General features: G+C 37.3%; 1 long non-coding RNA gene across 1 annotated transcript; it reads left to right on the top strand.

The window, feature by feature from the left end:
- Positions 1 to 1,011: 1,011 nt before the first annotated feature.
- LOC122801422 lies at positions 1,012 to 18,360 on the top strand. The gene is made up of 3 exons (XR_006364712.1): positions 1,012 to 1,468; positions 4,125 to 4,129; positions 18,350 to 18,360. It is a non-coding gene; the product is annotated as an uncharacterized LOC122801422 (long non-coding RNA).
- Positions 18,361 to 18,711: the final 351 nt, after the last annotated feature.

The following is an 18,711-nucleotide window of genomic DNA, read 5'->3' as shown; positions in this document are numbered from 1 at the left end:
TAAATGCAACCCGGGATATGCGAGAAAGATAATCCAGCCATACGAAGGTACTGTAGGTCCATTCTGTGGCTTTAAGGTCGCTTTGCACTCTGGGATGTAAGGAGGCACGCTGAGGTCACGCTAGGTTCGTACACCTTCTGGGACCTGTAGTTGAAGGTTGTAAGGATGCATCTTCATGTCCACGAGGTAACGTTTACAGTTTAAGGCTTCTGGAGACCACGAGCGAGGGCCAGGGAACTAAACACCGGAGGCAAATTCGAAATGGCCAGGCCCATCCTCGAACTGACACTTCCAAGGCGAAATGCACTTTTAAGGTAAGAGAATTCTTCTGGGACTAGACGGACTTAGATAGACGGCATTTTATTGCAGCTAATTCAGTATTTTATTATATTAACAGCGAACAGTTGATGAAGTCGGGTTATTTCCTTTCGTTACCGGGGTTGGTTTTGAAAAGTTTGGTGAAAAGGATTGCAGCGTCTTCTTTGTTGCCAATGATGTACTTCTGATCTTGGAATGAAAAAGTTAGGGAATTGGGGTACTTCATTTGGAACCTAATGTTTTTGTTAATGAGATAAGCACAGAATGGGGCTAATTGCTGTCTTACTAACTTGATTTGTTGTGGTAAGTCCTGAGATAAGGAAATTTTCATTCCTTGCCACGTTATTGTTTTTTTGAGTTTAGCTGCAGCTAACAGCTTGTGCACATGGTAGAAGTTCAGGATTTTAGCATAAACAATTCTAGGGTTGGTAGCCATCGAGGGGGCTCTTAATGCCCTGTGTGCTCTTTCTATTGTGATCTGCTTAACCTCCTGCTCATCATCTAGTAAGATTTTAAATATGGATGTTAGCACCTCTGGTAGTTTGTTATGCTCGACGGTTTCGTGGATACCTCTTATGATTAGATTGTTTCTTCTGGATCTAGCTTCGAGATCTAGTATTTTTGTATTTAGATCCTGAATTCATTTTTATTTGAGTTCATTTCATCCTGCAAGTTATCTATTTTAATGTCCTGGTCCATTATTTTGGATTCCATCTTATCCAGCCTGGTTAAAATCTTGTCTGTAGATGATCCGATAGCCTTTGTCTGGTCAGTTAGATTTTGTATCGCATCCTGCAATGGTTGAAGAGCAGCTTTTAGGTCATCCAGGTTAGAGCTTTCTGTTTTACCTTTAGAAATATTAGCATTTTTATTAGTATCCCAGGTCTTCTGGAATCTGGCTCTTTTAGAAGTGGATGCAGAGTCTTTCTCTGGAGAGTTAATAGCTGTAAATTTAGTTTTTGTAACTTGGCTTTCCATTTCCTCTGATAATAGTGGCATTCTGATTGTTGATTGATGAGAGAAGCAAGCAGAGAATTAGCAGAACTCTTTTTGGATTTGTTTTCAGGTTCTTTGGCCTAGCCTCACACTGCACCGGAATCACATGTGTTCACCAGATACTCAGACAATCAGCACAAATCCAGCCCCAATGGTAAGAGTTTCAGATTTTTTTTCTTTCCGGTATTTGAAATGAAGTATAAGGATAATTAACCTGTATTTTTGATAAGAAGATTGCTAAGTCTTACAGGTAAAATAAGCAGAGAAGTTTTTAGGTGGTGCTCTCTTGAGTCTCAGCACTCCTTACAGGACAGCGGCCATCTTGCTTTTTTAGCTGATGAGTTTTTCGATGATACCTGAGTGGGGTATTGTGTCGAAGGCCTTTGCCAGGTCGAGGTAGGCTGTATGGACTGCCTTTCCCTCATCAATGGCCTTGGTGACTGTCTCGAAAAAGTCAACCAAGTTTAAGAGGCAGGATCTGCCTTTGACAAAGCCAAACTGGGTTGGATCCAAAGTCTGCAAGTTCCCTATGTCTTTATTTATGAGTTCCATTATGATCCTCTCCATGGCTTTGCAGATAAGGCTTGTCAAGCTAATGGGGCGGTAATTTCCAGGGTCTGTGGAGGCACCGCCCTTATGAACCTGGTGGCTTTACTTTGGAATCCTTCTAGCAGCTAGCTGTCCCCCTTCCTTGTAGGCTCTCCAGACCTGCACTCATCGCTCAAGGAGTGGCCTGAGTGGAGTCATTCAGATTTAGGAACATCACCACTTTGCATGTGAAGTCTATCCACCTCAGTGTATAGCGCAGTATTCTGTTTGCTGCTGTCACAGCCCCCTCTCACTGCTCATTTGGACCCCATGCAAATCCTTGGTTCCACCTCCTTCTCCATTTCCTGCTGCTCAGCTCACCCCAGCACATATTGCAACAGGGTTCTCACTTCCAACATGCAGAAGTTTACTTTTCTCTTTAGCTAACCTCTACTGCTGTCTTTCTCCATAGATCTCCAGCCTTTTATTGCACTCTTTCCAAAGCATTCACTTTTGCAACTGACTTAATGCCATTATAGAAGAAGCTGATCCTGTTCTCTATTCCATCAGAAATGCCTTAAACAAAGCTGCTGAAGGCAGTTGAACCAGGACTAATAATGCAGTGAACTGCTTGCCTCTCAAACCACTCTCAGCATCTTTTTCCTCACCAGAGGTGTGTCCTTTGCTTCAGTTATACTGGAATTTATTTTTTCAGTCTATTTATCCCCATACTCATATGATTTCTAGCAATCAAGTTAAATGACACTTAAGTGAAAATTCTTGTGAAGTCCAGGTAGACCATAACTAATGGCACTTTACTGTCCTATTCTCCATGGTACTTTGCTGTCCTATTCTCCATGGTACTTTGCTGTCCTATTCTCCATGGTACTTTGCTGTCCTATTCTCCATGGTACTTTGTTATCCTATTCTCCATGGTACTTTGCTGTCCTATTCTCCATGGTACTTTGCTGTCCTATTCTCCATGGTACTTTGCTGTCCTATTCTCCATGGTACTTTGCTATCCTATTCTCCATGGTACTTTGCTGTGCTATTCTCCATGGTACTTTGCTGTCCTATTCTCCATGGTACTTTGCTGTCCTATTCTCCCACAACCTAGTCTTAGAAACCTATCAGATTTCTCTAAAAGATCCTTTAGAATTTTTTAAAGTAAATTAATTAGTTTTTCTTTCAGGATATTCTGTGACTTTCCCATGCACTTCTGATAGTATAATAAGATTATAATTTCATTGTTTTTTTTTTTTTAGATTACGTCTGCTATTAGAAAAGTATTGCTTGTGCCATCCTCCAGTTCTTAACCACATCCACACTGTACACTGATGTTTTGTTACTGATCTGTTGATGCTCCCTTCAGGATTACCTGCACAGCAGCAATATGTATCTGGATGATAAGCAGCTGTCTGTCTAGTTCTGCTTTATCCACCATCTGGACAGCTGTTATCCATATTCAAGCTGCTAAATAAATGACATCCTGCTCACTAAAATAAAAGGGGAAGAAGATTAGTGTTAAACCCCCCATAACCAGCTCTTTTTTGCAGATGGATAAAGCCCTGAGTGCAACCTAGATGGCCAGATTTTGAACCACAGCTCAACTGCTGGAGGAGCTTGGCAGGGGTGATCTTAAGTGGTTTATGCCAGCTCACTCATTGCATGGTGAAGAACCAAGGAGGTTGTGCGTTTGGACACACTGCCACAGTTGAGCATGTGTGGGAGATGGGTATCTGCAGGTGTTGATTACTGGTGGGCTATCTGCCGGGGATAGATTCCTGGCTGAGTTGCACATGGAAGTGTAGGCAAAAGACCACTGTGCCCACAGCATTCCAATCACGTGGCTGATAAATGCAATGGCAAAGGAAGTGGTGATGTCATAAGGCAATATACTCCCTTAATATTTGCCTGATTCTACCCCAGGGTACCTCGATCATCTCACCATCCCTAAATGAGATTTGAAGACTAATGCTAAACAGGTAGGTGCAGTAGAACCAGTGAATGAAAAGAGGAACTTGGAGTAGCCATTGAAGGAGCCATAAATACGCAAAAAATATGTTCCAGTATTAATTTAAACAAATGAAAAAACACTGTAATACATCATATACACTGTTGACCCACTTTCTTTAAGTGGAATTAGGTCCCTGTTAAAAAGACTGAAATCATGAGCCTTTGAATTACAAGTCTGTTGAAGCTGATGTAGATGGAATATGTACTAAATCTTAATTTGCAATACCTTGGAGTATTTGTCCTGCTCTGAGTTACAGTAAGCCCAGAATATGTGTGCATACTTAGGGTAGATGTATAAGAATGTCCACCTTGCTTGTGGGTCCAGATTTGCTTGTCCCTTAAGAAGTGTTTGAAAATCGTAGCATTGATTTTCATAAATTACTGTTTATTTTTTGGAAATTAAACTTTAATGGGCAGGTACCTGTTCTTGTACATTTGTTGGGGGAGCTATAGCCTTTTTACTTACACAATTAGCTGCACAGTCACAGAACTGTGAAGAGCAAACAACTGACATGGGATAACTTGTTTCAGCACCATATCTGCACCATATGACTACTACTTGTAATATAATTGTATATATGTCACACACCTGTTCTAGTTCCTACATAAAACAAACTCTAGATGCAATACAAATCCACTTCCGTCATCTTACCTCCACCTCTTAGTATCTTATAAAACACACATTTGTCCACAACAAATGAAGAGACAAGATTCAAAAATGCAGTCAGAGCTGAACTTACTATTAGCACTGACATGAGAACAGCACAGGAAATGCTATACCCCTTATTCCATGCCATCACCTTCTCATGGTCAGTCCTCATAATGTTTTACTGCTGTCCCTCCTCCATACCACTCAGCCTCTCAGCTTTCAAACCCATTGCATAGAAGCCATAAAAAATAACAGAAAAGGATCCACAATTGTGGCACTAAAATGTGTGTATGCATAAATCCATTCTGGGGAGGGTGGAGTCACTAATGTGAAAATTTGTCTTCTTGACAGGCACAACCTATAAAATTAGGAGCCTTGTGTTGCTAAGTGATGCTCACCTACAAAGCTGTACCAGAAGAAGTATCCTTACCACAATATAAAAAGGTATACTCAACTGTTTTCTTGGCCTGCTGTGCCAGTTATACCTTTGGTTTAGTTAGCAGAATTAGAATAAGCTTTGTATATTTTTTTGTCCAAGTCATGCTTGTGGAATTGTGACTAAGCACACATGTATGCTGCATAAAAGGAGAAAACACACACCAGCCAGATCTGAGCCAGAGCTCTAAGCATTTCTAAGTCACACATTGCCCAGAAGGAAAGAAAATATTAGGCTATTTCTAATGTGACACGTCCCTTACCCAGGAAAGGAAAAATACGGTACTTTGGTTCATGTCATACATAGATCAATTTACAGCAACATTTCGTAACTTTCTTGCCATATGACCAAAATATTGCTTATACGATTCCATTTTTTTATACAAAATGCATTATATATTTCCACAACCCTATATTCTTCCTAGTAACCATATTATTATAGACATTTTGTAGAATATAGCTAAAAATAAACACACACACACACACACACACACACACACACACACACACTCACACACACACACACACACACACACACACACATACACGTACTCACTCACTCTGATGTGGACATCAGTTAGAGCCACTTGTATGACCGTATACACCTCAGATGTTTGCTTGCTGTTAAATGAATGAATAAATACATAGATAATGACCTAAACATGTATTTCACCTTGCTGTTTTCAGAACAGAACAGTGCATCCCAACATAGCACCCCCTTGCCTTCCCAAATACTTAGCTCTAGAATCTGGGATAAACAGTCAAAATTAAGTACAGATTTTAAGCACTGTTTCTTAAGTAAATGAAAAGTTCAGCTTGCAAGCTTTTTCTGAAAGGTGGGAACTGAATATTACATGGCTAATATTTAGTGACTGCCACCCACAACAATTTTCTAAAAAGCCACAAATTTAAAGGAATATAACAAAAATAAAGCAAAAACTGTAGTAGTTCAGAGCTGTGCCCTATGCGTATGCATAAACACAAACATAATCATCAATTAAAGCCACTTGTATTACTGAGCTTACCTCAGATACCTGATTGACATCAAATTAGCACACATAATGGTGCAAAATGTACCTCAACTTGCTGCGCCCAAAACCAATTGTATTCCCCTATGCCTGCTCACCTTCATGTCTCAGAATTCACAGATAGTCTCAAAACTGGAAAAATAAATGAATTTTAGAAATAAGGTGTAATAACATACTTCGCCTTAGCAGACATTTTCTGAAGGATATCAAATCTGTAACTTACATTACTGTCAAATATTGAATGCAATCCACATCAGTTTATCAGAAGTCTACAAAATTTATGAAGAGAATATTAAAATACCTCTTAACTAACGGATAAGGCCAGAAATGGTAGTTAAAAGGATACTGCCAAAATTTATTTATTTTTATTTGTGTTGCCTAGGTAAACAGAATTGATAAAAGTACTTTTCAGCAGTGAGTTGGGAGCACTGTCTGGTCGTAAACCTTTCAGCTATCTATCAGACATCTCTGATTCACTTAAAAATGGCAAATAACAGGTGTTGCATCAACATGCATATGAAACATTGGCTGGCATTACTGAGGGACTGAAATCTTTAGTGGGTTACCAGAAAGTGAAGAATTTAATGTGGGACAGTGCTTATATATAAGGAAAAACTATACCCACTGCCTAAACGTGTTAACACATGCCCACATGACAAATGATGCATATACCTGAAATGCACTGAATACCAAATTACTGCATCCACACAGTAACATCTTCAGCACCTCCCTGTCTTTGTTATGTGAAGCCTAAGGAGAAATATTTCATTTAAGCACTGACTTTTCACTGTTACGTGCTCTTCGTCCAATGTTCCTTTCTGTTTTACCAAAAATAAGAATTTGTTTCCTCTCTGAATGCTTCTCCCAAATCACTTTTAGCTTGTACTTCTGCTTCCTTCTATCCCTTTAGTTAACTTTTGTTCTTCTCTTCCTCCAGCTTCCCACATCCCTACTTCCACTTTATTTTTCATTTATTTCCTATGATCATTAGTAATTTCCTGTATAGCCACGTCTCTCTTTTTTTTCATTTTTGTGTTTTCATTTAAGTCCTGCATAATCTTATCCCACATAGCAGTCACAGAGCTGGAGGACCTTCTAGTGCAAATCAACGCAAGTTGGTTGAAAGTCTCATGGGCAAAGACCTCCCCCATGGATACGTTACAGGACTGGACTTTGTAATGTAGCTCTGTACGGGTCTGTGGAAATTAAAGTAACAAGTACTAAAAATAGAAGAGGAACAAGAAAACATAACTGTGTGAAAATCATAGCTTGCTCTACATTACAACAGTCTTAGTTAAAAAAGTGTGTGCGTGTGTGTGTGTGTGTGTGTGTGTGTGTGTGTGTGTGTGTATACAGATCTATATATATATATATATATATATATATATATATATATATATATATATATATAAATATATATATACACAAATATATATGTACACACACACACACACACACACGCACATTCGTGCAGGACGGAAATGAGTTTCAGCATGTATTTCCTTGCAAATCTCATTTTACTTTCTGTAATTAAGAGACTATATAAATTAAAGGGTTAAAACCTTCACCAGAATAGATTTGTAAACTTCTTAAGGCTCCTCATAAAGCTGGGCAAAGTGTTACAAAATAACATATTTTAGATTTATACAGTGGTGCAATGGTTAACAGTGTTGTTTCACAGCAGTTGGTTCACAATTTACAGTGTTTGCATGTTCTTTAAGTTTTATGTGAGTTTTTTCCAGAGTGTCTACCTTTCTCCTGCATCCAAAGGATATGATGTGTGTAATAGTGATGATAACTTCCATTGAGTATATGAGTGATATGCATGTAACAGCATATATTTGAGTATGCTATGAGGATTGGTGAGATAATCATGGACATGTTCCTACTTAGCACCAGTCGCTAGTAAGGATAGGTTTCAGCTCCTCATAGCCCTGAAATGGATTAGCTGACAAAGGAAATAGATGAAAAATCATAAAAATTATTGTAGCCAACAATGCTCAAAACAAATCAAATATAAAACGGGCACACAGAAGTTTACATTTATGGTGCACAATAACATCAACAAAAATACAAGACATAGACAACAGCACATGCTTTGAAAATAATCCTTGCCAACAAAACAAACCCAGATTAAACAATAGGGGAAAAATGATGCATTAGGGAATCAAATATAGAGCAGATTAGCCGAATGTTAAAGGCTGATGGCATAAAAAAATTTATCAAGGTACTTAAAGAAAACAAAATGTGTGCAACATTCGACAATTATTAACACCTCAGGGATTTTAGAACTAAGACATTTCAAATACCCTATCAAATTGTGCCCCAGTTTCAGAACTCCTAGGGATGCATACTGAATCACTTAGATAGAAAACAATAGATTTCATATCGCAGAATATATGGTCATGAAAACAGTTAATACAATGAAACAGCTACATATAAACTAACTTACATACTGCAGAGGGCAAGACATCATCACTGATGGTTTCGTGCAGAGAATTAAAACTTCTCTTGTTAATACCCTTGGTCTGTTCTTCAACAAACCCTGAAAGAACATGCTACACACCACAGCTTTGGCACCATTCACTATTTTTTTTTACTCATATGAAAATGTAGAGTCGTATGATTACTTGAAAGTCACAGGACAGTCTTTCTAACATGTAGCCTGCACAGGATCACCAAAATTTCATTGCAGTCTCTGTCCCCACCAAGTTCATTTGTAAATACAACTGTTCTTCATTTCAACAGTAAAACTAATAACAGAAAATTTCAGCATGAAAACTACCCTTTTTTAAAAGAGGTGCTTCTTAATCTGCCAATACTGCTGCAAGAGAGAAGGTTAAGAAAGATGTCAGTCCCCTTTTCACTTAGCATTGAAAAGAATAGTTTACCGGTACAGCTGCAGACACACAATGTGAACTTCAGTTACACGGTCATTTTCAGGGGGGACGGCAGTAAAATAACAGCAACGAGTCAATATAGAATTCATTCACAAAGACCCGATGTCTATTTCTATCTGATCAAAACTGATGTACTTTCCCATATGTAAAATGCTGGCTCGATCATATATGATAAGTTGTAACCATACTGGATATTTTCTGTTGCCTGTTTCATCTAACCTTAGGAGTCAGTGGTGCTCCACTTGGCTGGATGCTGGTCATTCTCTGTTTCCGATTTTTTTTAAGGTAGGTAGGCAGCTTGAGACAATATATACATATATATATATATATATATATATATATATATATAGAGAGAGAGAGAGAGAGAGAATTGTGCTTCAGTTCTACAAAATCTGATATTGCAGCCTTCACTTAGGAAAAAAGAACAGAAAGGTATTAAAAATAACAGCATTAAAAAACATATGGTAACTCTAATGGCTGATAAGTTAGATTTCAACCACTGTGTCACAACTGTTTTTAAGAGTTACTTAAAAGTATACCTAGCAATCCAAGGGAAGTAATTTCTCCTTTGTGCTCCATACTGCCTGTCATTAAATAAAATATTATGCAGCATTCTGTAGCTTTTGTACCAGTTATCTGGTTCAGTTTGAACTACACCTTTCCATGTTAATCAAAATAAAATGACTGGAAAATATAAGCTATTTTAGAATGATCTCTTCATTTAGGACCATATCCAACATGATGAGGTGGCCTCTGTCTTATCGCCATGGCAATGACAAACTTGGTCCAGTTTAAAAATCAGTGCCTAGAATATGCATCTGGAGTAGCAAATATAAGGAAACAGTTTTATAATCAATGTGATATGAAGGATGCAAACTAGACAATGATATATTGTTCAGCAACTGCCATGTCTGTAGAATAAACTTAACTTAGTAGTAAAATAATTTTTCTCCATAACAGTCTTAAAGCAAGTTTGAAATCAATATGGGAATAAAGTGATAGCTGCATTGGATTACTATGTATTTTTGAAGGTTACTGAATCATACATCAGATATAATGACCTACATCAGTTACATTTTTCTTTTCGTCTAACCTTAAATAGCCTTAAATGCATAGCAATAATAGCATGATTTTATTTTCAGTTGAGTTTTCCCCTTTCCACATTCTAGTCTTTCTACACAGAAAAATAATGTAAAATTTTGCTTTTCCCTTTACTTTTTACTAGCAGAATGAATCAGCATTAAAATTAATGCCTCAGTTACGGCATCCAAATCTTAGATTTGGAATGAGGGTACTGCCTGCATGATCATGTTGGTTCTTTGTAGGATTTGTCTCAGTACTCCAGTTTCTCCACAAAACACTGTAGTTGACTTGCCACACTAATTTGTCTGTAGTTATATTACACAGTGGCTGAGAAAGGTCTTTGAGAGCTATCTGCTTACTTATCTTTTTAATGAGTGAATAGATTTAATAAAAAATGTCTTAATAGTGTGTTAATAGTGTGTTTTTTAATGGTGTCTCTGGGCGCTTTGCTATTTTTACAACATGTTCTATTTATTTACAAATAATACCTAGATAAATTTACATCTTAAAAGCTGTATATGAGCAAACGACAGCTAGTAACCATTTAAATAATGTACACAATGTACTCCTAGCTTTTGGACTCTTCACAGCTGGAAAACCAGTAAATAGCTATGCTCTTCCAGGAGACTAATGCTTACAACTTCCATTCACAGTTTAATCAAGTGCATCCTAAACCCAAAACATGTCACAGTGCCTTAATTATTCCTTCTCAAATAAAGGGATAAACTCTCCTTCCTGAAGAGCTTTTTCTGGTTTTATTACTAAAAACATGCCATCCCATGAAAGTATCAGCATAAGTTTTAGGATCACATTAAAACTCAACAAATGTCAGATTTTTTCAAGTACATACTTCTCTCTTTACCTTTCTCCATAAATATCATGTCAATACATAATCTTCCTAATTTTATTTTAGCACCTTACAACTGTTCTGCCATTGTCCTAATATTTTTAATATGACCTATCCAATAATATAACTATTTCTGCTCTTACATGTAGTCTTTCCATGTAAATAGTTGCTGTAAATTTCTTAACCCACTATCAATGTACATGATGTACCAGAGTTACATGCCTTATATGCCTTTATCAACTTTTGTACTTAAGCATGCTCAAAGACATTTGAGGCAAATATGTATTTCATTTATCTTTTTTCCACAGTTGGAAAATATATATATATATATATATATATATATATATATATATATATATATATATATGAAAAAATACTGTTAACGTAGCCCAAAGGTTAGACTGGATACCAGGATAAATGCAGAACAAAACCAAAAGAACCACCACTGTTGAATATTCCAGTTTAGTAATTTAATAAAACAGCAAAACAATGGATAAGTGCTTTCGAGTAGAAAAAACATTGCTTCTTCAGATCCTTACCAATACATTTTACTTGCATCATTTATATAATATAAAAGCAGACACATTAAGCACTCATTGTCATCAATTAATCAAGTCACATTTAAACTCCAATTAAAAAATCACTACTTCTTAAAGGAACGGGCATCCAATTCTGGCATAATGCATATACTACTATTGAGCCCAGGATAAATATATGCCCAAAGTCTTAAAATCCACCTAAGTTCAACTCTTTCCAGATAGTTATTATTGTCCTCCCTCCCCCATATTAACTATCACATGCTGTAAGACCCTGAAACTAAAACTATGTGTGTTAAACTCCGTAACATGTTTCGCTAAAGCATTTAACACATTCTTGTTTCTAATATCATATAAGTGTCGGTACATCCTATCTCTGAGATGTTTCAGGGTCTTATCCACATAAAAACAATTACAATCTTTATGATTAGCAAGATAAATAATATTCGTACTATCACATGAAGCACTGAACCTAGGTTCAAATCTAAAATCCAATGTGGGGTGAATAAAACTTTGTGTTTTGCATACTACTTCACATATCCTGCATTTCTTGCAGGGAAACATGCCCAACTCATTCCCTTGAACTAGTTCCTGCTGTTTCTCCCCACATAACAGTCATTTTAAGTTCTTATTATTCCTATAAGTAAAACAGGGAGTTTCCCCTACCCATTTAGCTGTCTCCCTATCAAAAGTCAACAGATGCCAGTTCTAGGTTCAGTGCTTCATGTGATAGTACAAATATTATTTATCTTGCTAGTTGTAATGATTGTAATTGTTTTTATGTGGGTAAGACCCTGAAAAATCTCAGAGATAGGATATGCCAAAACTTATATGATATTAGAAACGAGACAATGTTTTTTCTTGGCCGAGGCAGACAATTCATCTATGCAATCAGAGAGAAATGTTCCCTCAGGGGATCTGCCTTCATTTTTGTCATTGAATGATGTAACATCAGGTACAGCAGAGAATGTAAATAGGAAACTGGAAGAACAGCAGAAAAGCAGTAGCAGTTCACAATTGATTGCATCACAGTGTGTGCTAGGACTGAGCTCCACTCCTGTGCCAAACCAGGAAGCAATGAGCTCAGTTTCCACAGGAGCTAGACCAAAACAGCTAGCCCCAAACACAATAGATAAATTTTACCACTCCCGGTCCAGCAACTCTCGTACCAGTATCCCCGGTCAGCGAGCAGAGATTGACAGAAGAGGAAATATTCAAGAGAAAGAGGAACATCGAACAGAAGGATGCGACAGTGAAAAGTCTGGTGATTAACTTGTCGGATTATACACTCACAGAGAAGGAAGTCTCTGCCCTTAATAAAGGGCTGACCTTTATACCTTCAACTGGAACCAATTTGAGTGAACTATTAACTGACTTGAGACTGTTTAGTCATAACCTTGCTTTAAAATTGCTGTTTAAGGACACTAACAAACAAAATGTTAATGTTTTTAAAAGGAAAAGCTCATTTATTGCTGTTATTCCATCACATATAGTGATGTTTGTTAAAATATGTGAAAAAGAGATATGTAAAAGTTTCCATATTAAGAGTAAGGGTGTGTGACACAATTTCATAAAGATGAGAAACAAGCTCTATCCTTGTTACAAAATAATATAAAGCTTAGTATTAGACCTGCAGATAAAGGTGGGTCATAGTTCTTATGAATAAGAAAGACTATAATCAGGCCATGTGTAATATGTTGAGTGAAATCAACACGTATAAGCTTTTGGATAGATCTCAATATGAAAAGATTCTTATAAATGTAAGAGATAGTTTATATGATCTACTTATGTGTAGACAGTTGGATGAGAGACTTTATTCCTTTTTTAACGTTGAACAACCTGTGATTCCTTGCATTAAGGGTTTGCCAAAGGTGCATAACTCCTTGCATCAACCTCCATTAAGACCTATTGTGGATGGAGGTGGGTGGGGCACAGAAACTGTTTCATTCTATATAGAAGGTCAATTAGGACCCATAGCGAGATGTATACCAACTATCCTGCAAGATTCCACACATTTTGTGAAGGATCTGAGAGAATGTGAGGAGAGACTTGGTTTAGAAGGATACCTTATGGTTACCCTAGATGTTCAAAGTCTCTTTACATCAATTCCAAATGACTACAGCATTGAGGTGATAAGGGAGATTTTGAATGAGATGAGAACAGTGAGCAACGAAGAAATTATGTTAATTTGTACATTGTTGAAATTAGTATTGTCCAACAATGTATTTATGTTTGATTTGATAAGAAGATATATTTGCAACAATGGGGTGTCACTATTGGCACCCCATGTGTGAATTTGTATGCAAATTTGATTGTTCACTATTGGGAAAAACAGCATTTGTTTGGCCATCATCTCAGCACACATATTAAACTATATAAACATTTTGTAGATGACATTTTCTTGTTTTAGGATGGAGATCTTCCATCCTTAAAAGAGTTTATTACATACTTAGAATCTACAGAATGTTTTTTGAGGTTCACTATGACCCATTCCTTAGAAATAGTGGATTATCTTGATGTATCAATATGTAAATACAAGGGAGCTAAAATCAATACCAGTTTGTATCATAAAGGATGTTGGCATAATAGTTCGATGGATTGCAGCAGCATGCATCCAGGGCATATATTCCCAAACATTGTAAAAGGACAGATAAATAGGGTGAAAAACATCTGTAGTGATCAATCAACTACAGAGAGTGAGATCATGTCACTAGAGAGACTATTTATTGATAGAGGGTATAAGGAGTCAGGGATAAATAGGGCTACAAGTGAAGTCCTAAATTCAATGAAAGAACAGAGGGAGGAATGCACGTCAGCATTGTTGGATAGACCAAACAAACCAAGTAGAGATTGTAGGGTTTGTTTTATGACAAAATACACTAATGACAGGAAAATGTGCAATATCATTAAAAAGACCTGGCATCTGTTGACTATCATACAGCATGTGATAGTTAATGGGGGGGGGGGGGGCAATAATAACTATCTGGGAATTACTATGGAAAATGTTTGAAATAAACTCCAAATTGCATAAAACTAATAAAATAAAAGGAAACAACCACATTTTCGCTAAGCACATTTTTTTGTATTTATCAGAGATATCCGAGTTATCAGAAGTGTATAAAATGTTTACATGTTTGTGCAGTATTACAGTAAAGTTATTTCTCAGAATACAGTCATTACCGAGCATAATTTGCAAAGTACAGTATTTTGAAGAGTTTATTGTGCATTCGAATGTTGTTACAAGCTCACAGAACAGTTTGTTCATACATAATTATAAGGGCCATATTTTCAGTGTATTGTGTATACTTTGTGGGCATGGCAGATTGATTTTGAAAACATAGTGCACTTGTGTTTGACAATAATACTGCTGAGAAATTAAGAGTGTTTGAGCAAGAGTATGACATTTTCATACAGGCTGCATATTCTGATAAAGATGGCCATACAAAGGCAATTATTCTGCTTAATTTAGCTGGGTCAAAATCCATAGAAAGGGAATGTTCATTTGTGTATGCATACGCTATCTATACATCATATTGTTGTACCGGATGAGTAAAGGGAAGACCCTGTGTGCTTAAAACAATGGAAAGGCACTTATTGTATACAGTGGATCAAAAGCCTGGTGAAACTTTCACAATATATATAACCAACTTGAGAAATAAGGCTACACTGTGCAAATTTGGTGATTTAAGGATGAGCTAATAAAGATGACCATACAAAGGCAATTATTTGCTTAATTTAGCTGGGGCAAAAGCCATAGAAAGGGAATGTTCATTTGTGTTTGCATACACTATCTATACATCATATTGTTGTACCAGCTGAGTCAAGGGAAGACCCCGAGTGCTTAAAACAATGGAAAGGCACTTATTTTATATAATGGATCAAAAGCCTGGTGAAACTTTCTCAGCATATATAACCGACTTGAGAAATAAGGCTAAAATGTGCAGATTTGGTGATTTAAGGATGAACTGATAAAGGACAGACTTGTGTATGGTATCAAAGATGATGCTGTGAGAAAGATTTTGCTTCATGACAGTGATTTAACTTTGAATAATGCCACTGAGAATTTTCAGATATACAAGCTCACAGAAAAGCACACAGATATGCTTTCAAATGAGAATAGATCCAGAAGGCATGGTGACAAAGCTTATGTTGATAGTATGCAGCACGCAGTTAAACGAAACAGCCACAATCACATGGCAGCCACTATAGCCCCTGCAGCACTCATTGGTAAACTCCACAGCTTTTCAGCAAATCCCAGAGTTCTCACAGTCTTAGTGAAGCATAAGAGTGAGTCAGCAAACTCAAAGCATGAGCCCCCACCTAGTTTCATTGCCAACTGTCATAATTGCAGTGGAAATCATGAATCTAAAAGAGAAAAATGTTTAGCTTTTCGTCAACAATGCCATAAATGCAATAAATGGAATATTTTCAAAAGGTTTTGTAAATCAAAAGGCCCACATTCTTTCATTAAAAGGGAACATTTTAAGAAAAGAGTTGATCAATTAGAGAGCTGAAACCTTACTATTTATGTGGATGATGTTATCAGTGCTTAATGAAACACTCAATGCAGTAGATTTAAGGGCAAAGAATGAAGTATTTTGTACTGTTCAGATAAAAAGAAAATCCATAGAGCTCAAAGTTGACACAGCCTCCAAGTGGAATATTATGTCAGCAGAAATATTTGCTAGAGTATGTCATGGTGAAAGGCTGTTGTAGCTTATGGAGGTGAAGAAATTCAAACTGAAGGCTCAGTAGTGCTTTCATGTTACTCTGCTGGAAGAAGCTATGACTTATTATTTTACGTGATCAAGAGGCATGTCCAGTCATTATTAGGGTTTAGAGACCGTATGAAAATGGGACTGTTTCATTTAAAAAGGAAGTCTATTATGTTAGCTTGAAAGACCACTACTCTAATTTTGCCCTGTACATTTTTTCTACCTATGCTGATCTTTTCTAAGACAAATTAGGGAAGCTTCAAGTTGTGTACTCCATAACGTTAGACCCAGAGGTCAGTCCAATTATCTGGTCAGCACGAAAAGTTCCAATAGCAATGTAAGACAGGGTCAAGGCCAAGCTAGATAGAATGGTGCAACAAGGTGTAATTTGTCCAGTAGATGAACATACTGAATGGGTATCTTCCAAGAAAATCTCAGATGACATCAGATCCATGAGATTTGAATAAAGCACTAAAAAGACCTCATCATCCAATGTGCACAGTCAAAGAAGTCGCAGCCTTGATGCCAAATGCCATTGTTTTTTTTTTCTGTCTTAGATGCAAAGAGTTCATTTTGGCAAATTCAGCTTGACAAGAAACCATCATTCCTCACTATGTTCAGTACTCTGGTTGGCAGGTAAAGATTTTTGAGAATACTATTTGGGATCAATTCTGCAAGTGAGGTCTTTCAACATGCAAAGGAGCAACTTTTTTTCCAGGTATCCTTGTGCTGTTATAGTCGATGACATACTAGTAGGAGGTCATGATGAAGCTGAGCATGACAGAAACCTCAAAAAAGTTTTGGAAAGGGCATGTCAAGTGAATCTCAAGCTCAACCCACTGAAATGCAAATTCATGCTACCAGAAGTTACTTATGTTAGTCATTTATTTTCCAATTCAGGCTTGTGACCAGACACTTCAAAGCAAACAGCCATTCTCGAGATGCCAGATCCAGACAATGTTCAAGCCTGCAATGTTTCCTTGGCATGGTTAACTATCTAGACAAGTGAATTCCAGACTTGAGCCAACTTTCAACACCGCTTAGAGAGCTGACATGTAAAGATGTATCATGGTCTTGGTTAGAGCAACATCAAAGAGCATTTGAAGTCCTGAAACAGAGAATTGCTAGTCCACCAACTCTCAGATACTATGATGTTCACAAACCAGTTACACTTTTCTTTGTTGCTTCAAAATTTGGTCTTGGTGCAGTCATTCTACAAGAGGGTCAGCCTGTTGCCTATGCATCGACAATTTTTACTCAAACTGAAATGCAATATGCTCAGATAGAAAAAGAGCTTTTGGCAATTGTGTTTGCATGTTTGAAGTTCCACAATTATGTTTATGGTAGACCTATCCAGATTGAAACAGACCTCCAATCCCTAGTCACTATCTTGAGAAAGTCTATGCATTCTGCTCCAGCCAGACTACAATGCATGATGTGGAGATTGCAAAAGTATAATTGCACTCTTGTCTACAAGAAAGGAAAAGTTCTTTATCTTGCTGATACATTTTCCAGATCACCCAAAAATGCCACAGAACAGCATGAGAATGAGAACCTTGATTATGAAGTCATGGAAGTGAAACATTTTACTTCTACATGTCTTCATGTGTTGAGAGATCACACAGCCACAGATCCAGTTTTACAAAGGCTCAGCCACTTTATCAATCAATGATGCCCATCAAAGCAATTTAGTTTACCTCAAGAAGTGTAACCTTATTTTCCATACAGAGGTGAGATTTTGTCTGACAATGGTATCGTTATAAAAGGTCCAAAAGTAATGGTTCCAAAGTCCTTGCAACCAGAGTACATTACTATCATGGTCACCCAGGAACCGACTCTAACAAAAGAAGGGTAAGATGGCTAGTATTTTGGCCTTCTATGTCAGTAGACATTGAGAGACCACTTTCATCTTGTTCTGTGTATAATAGTACAAAGCCACATCAACAGAAGGCAACACTTCAGCTAAACCAGAGTCCTGAACTACCTTGGTCGACAGTAGCCACCGACATTTTCAAGTGGAATGGTCAACATTACTTGGTGTTAGTAGACTCTTACTCCAATTGGTTCAAGACTGACCTACTTCCTAATCTAGCATCCAGTACTGTCATTACTAAGATGAAACGTCATTTTGCAGTGCATGATAGTCCATACAAAGTTATTTCTGACAATGGCACACAGTTTACAAGCTAACAGTTGAAAATATTTGCTGAAGAATGGGACTTTACTCATGTCACGAGTAGACCTGAGTACCCGCAGTCAAATGGTTTGGTAGAATGTGCAGTTCAAAGTGCAAAACAGTATGAAATAACAGTGTTGTTTTCCTGAATCTCTTGAATCTCAGAAATGTTCCTCCTGATAAAGATCTTGGTTCACCTACTCAGAGACTTCTGTCAAGACAAACCAGAATGACATTACAAATCAGTAGTTAATTGTTGGTTCCATGTGTCAAGAAAAACAGGACAGTGAAAGCCAATCTGTTGAAGAAGCTTGCAACCCAGACGTCTTACTATGATAAAACCAGCAAACCTCTCAGTCCATTACAAGAAGGAGAAGTGGTAAGGATGTAAACATCTAGAGGTTATGATCGGATTGATGCTGTGAAGAATATTTGTCCAGAGCTGAGATCATACATTGTGGAATCACAAGGAGCAGAATCAGAA

The sequence above is a fragment of the Protopterus annectens genome, chromosome 4.part1 (genome assembly GCF_019279795.1).
Source record: "Protopterus annectens isolate FY-2018-M chromosome 4.part1, PAN1.0, whole genome shotgun sequence".
Classification (NCBI taxonomy): domain Eukaryota; kingdom Metazoa; phylum Chordata; order Ceratodontiformes; family Protopteridae; genus Protopterus; species Protopterus annectens.
This window is presented reverse-complemented; position numbering and strand designations above follow the sequence as displayed.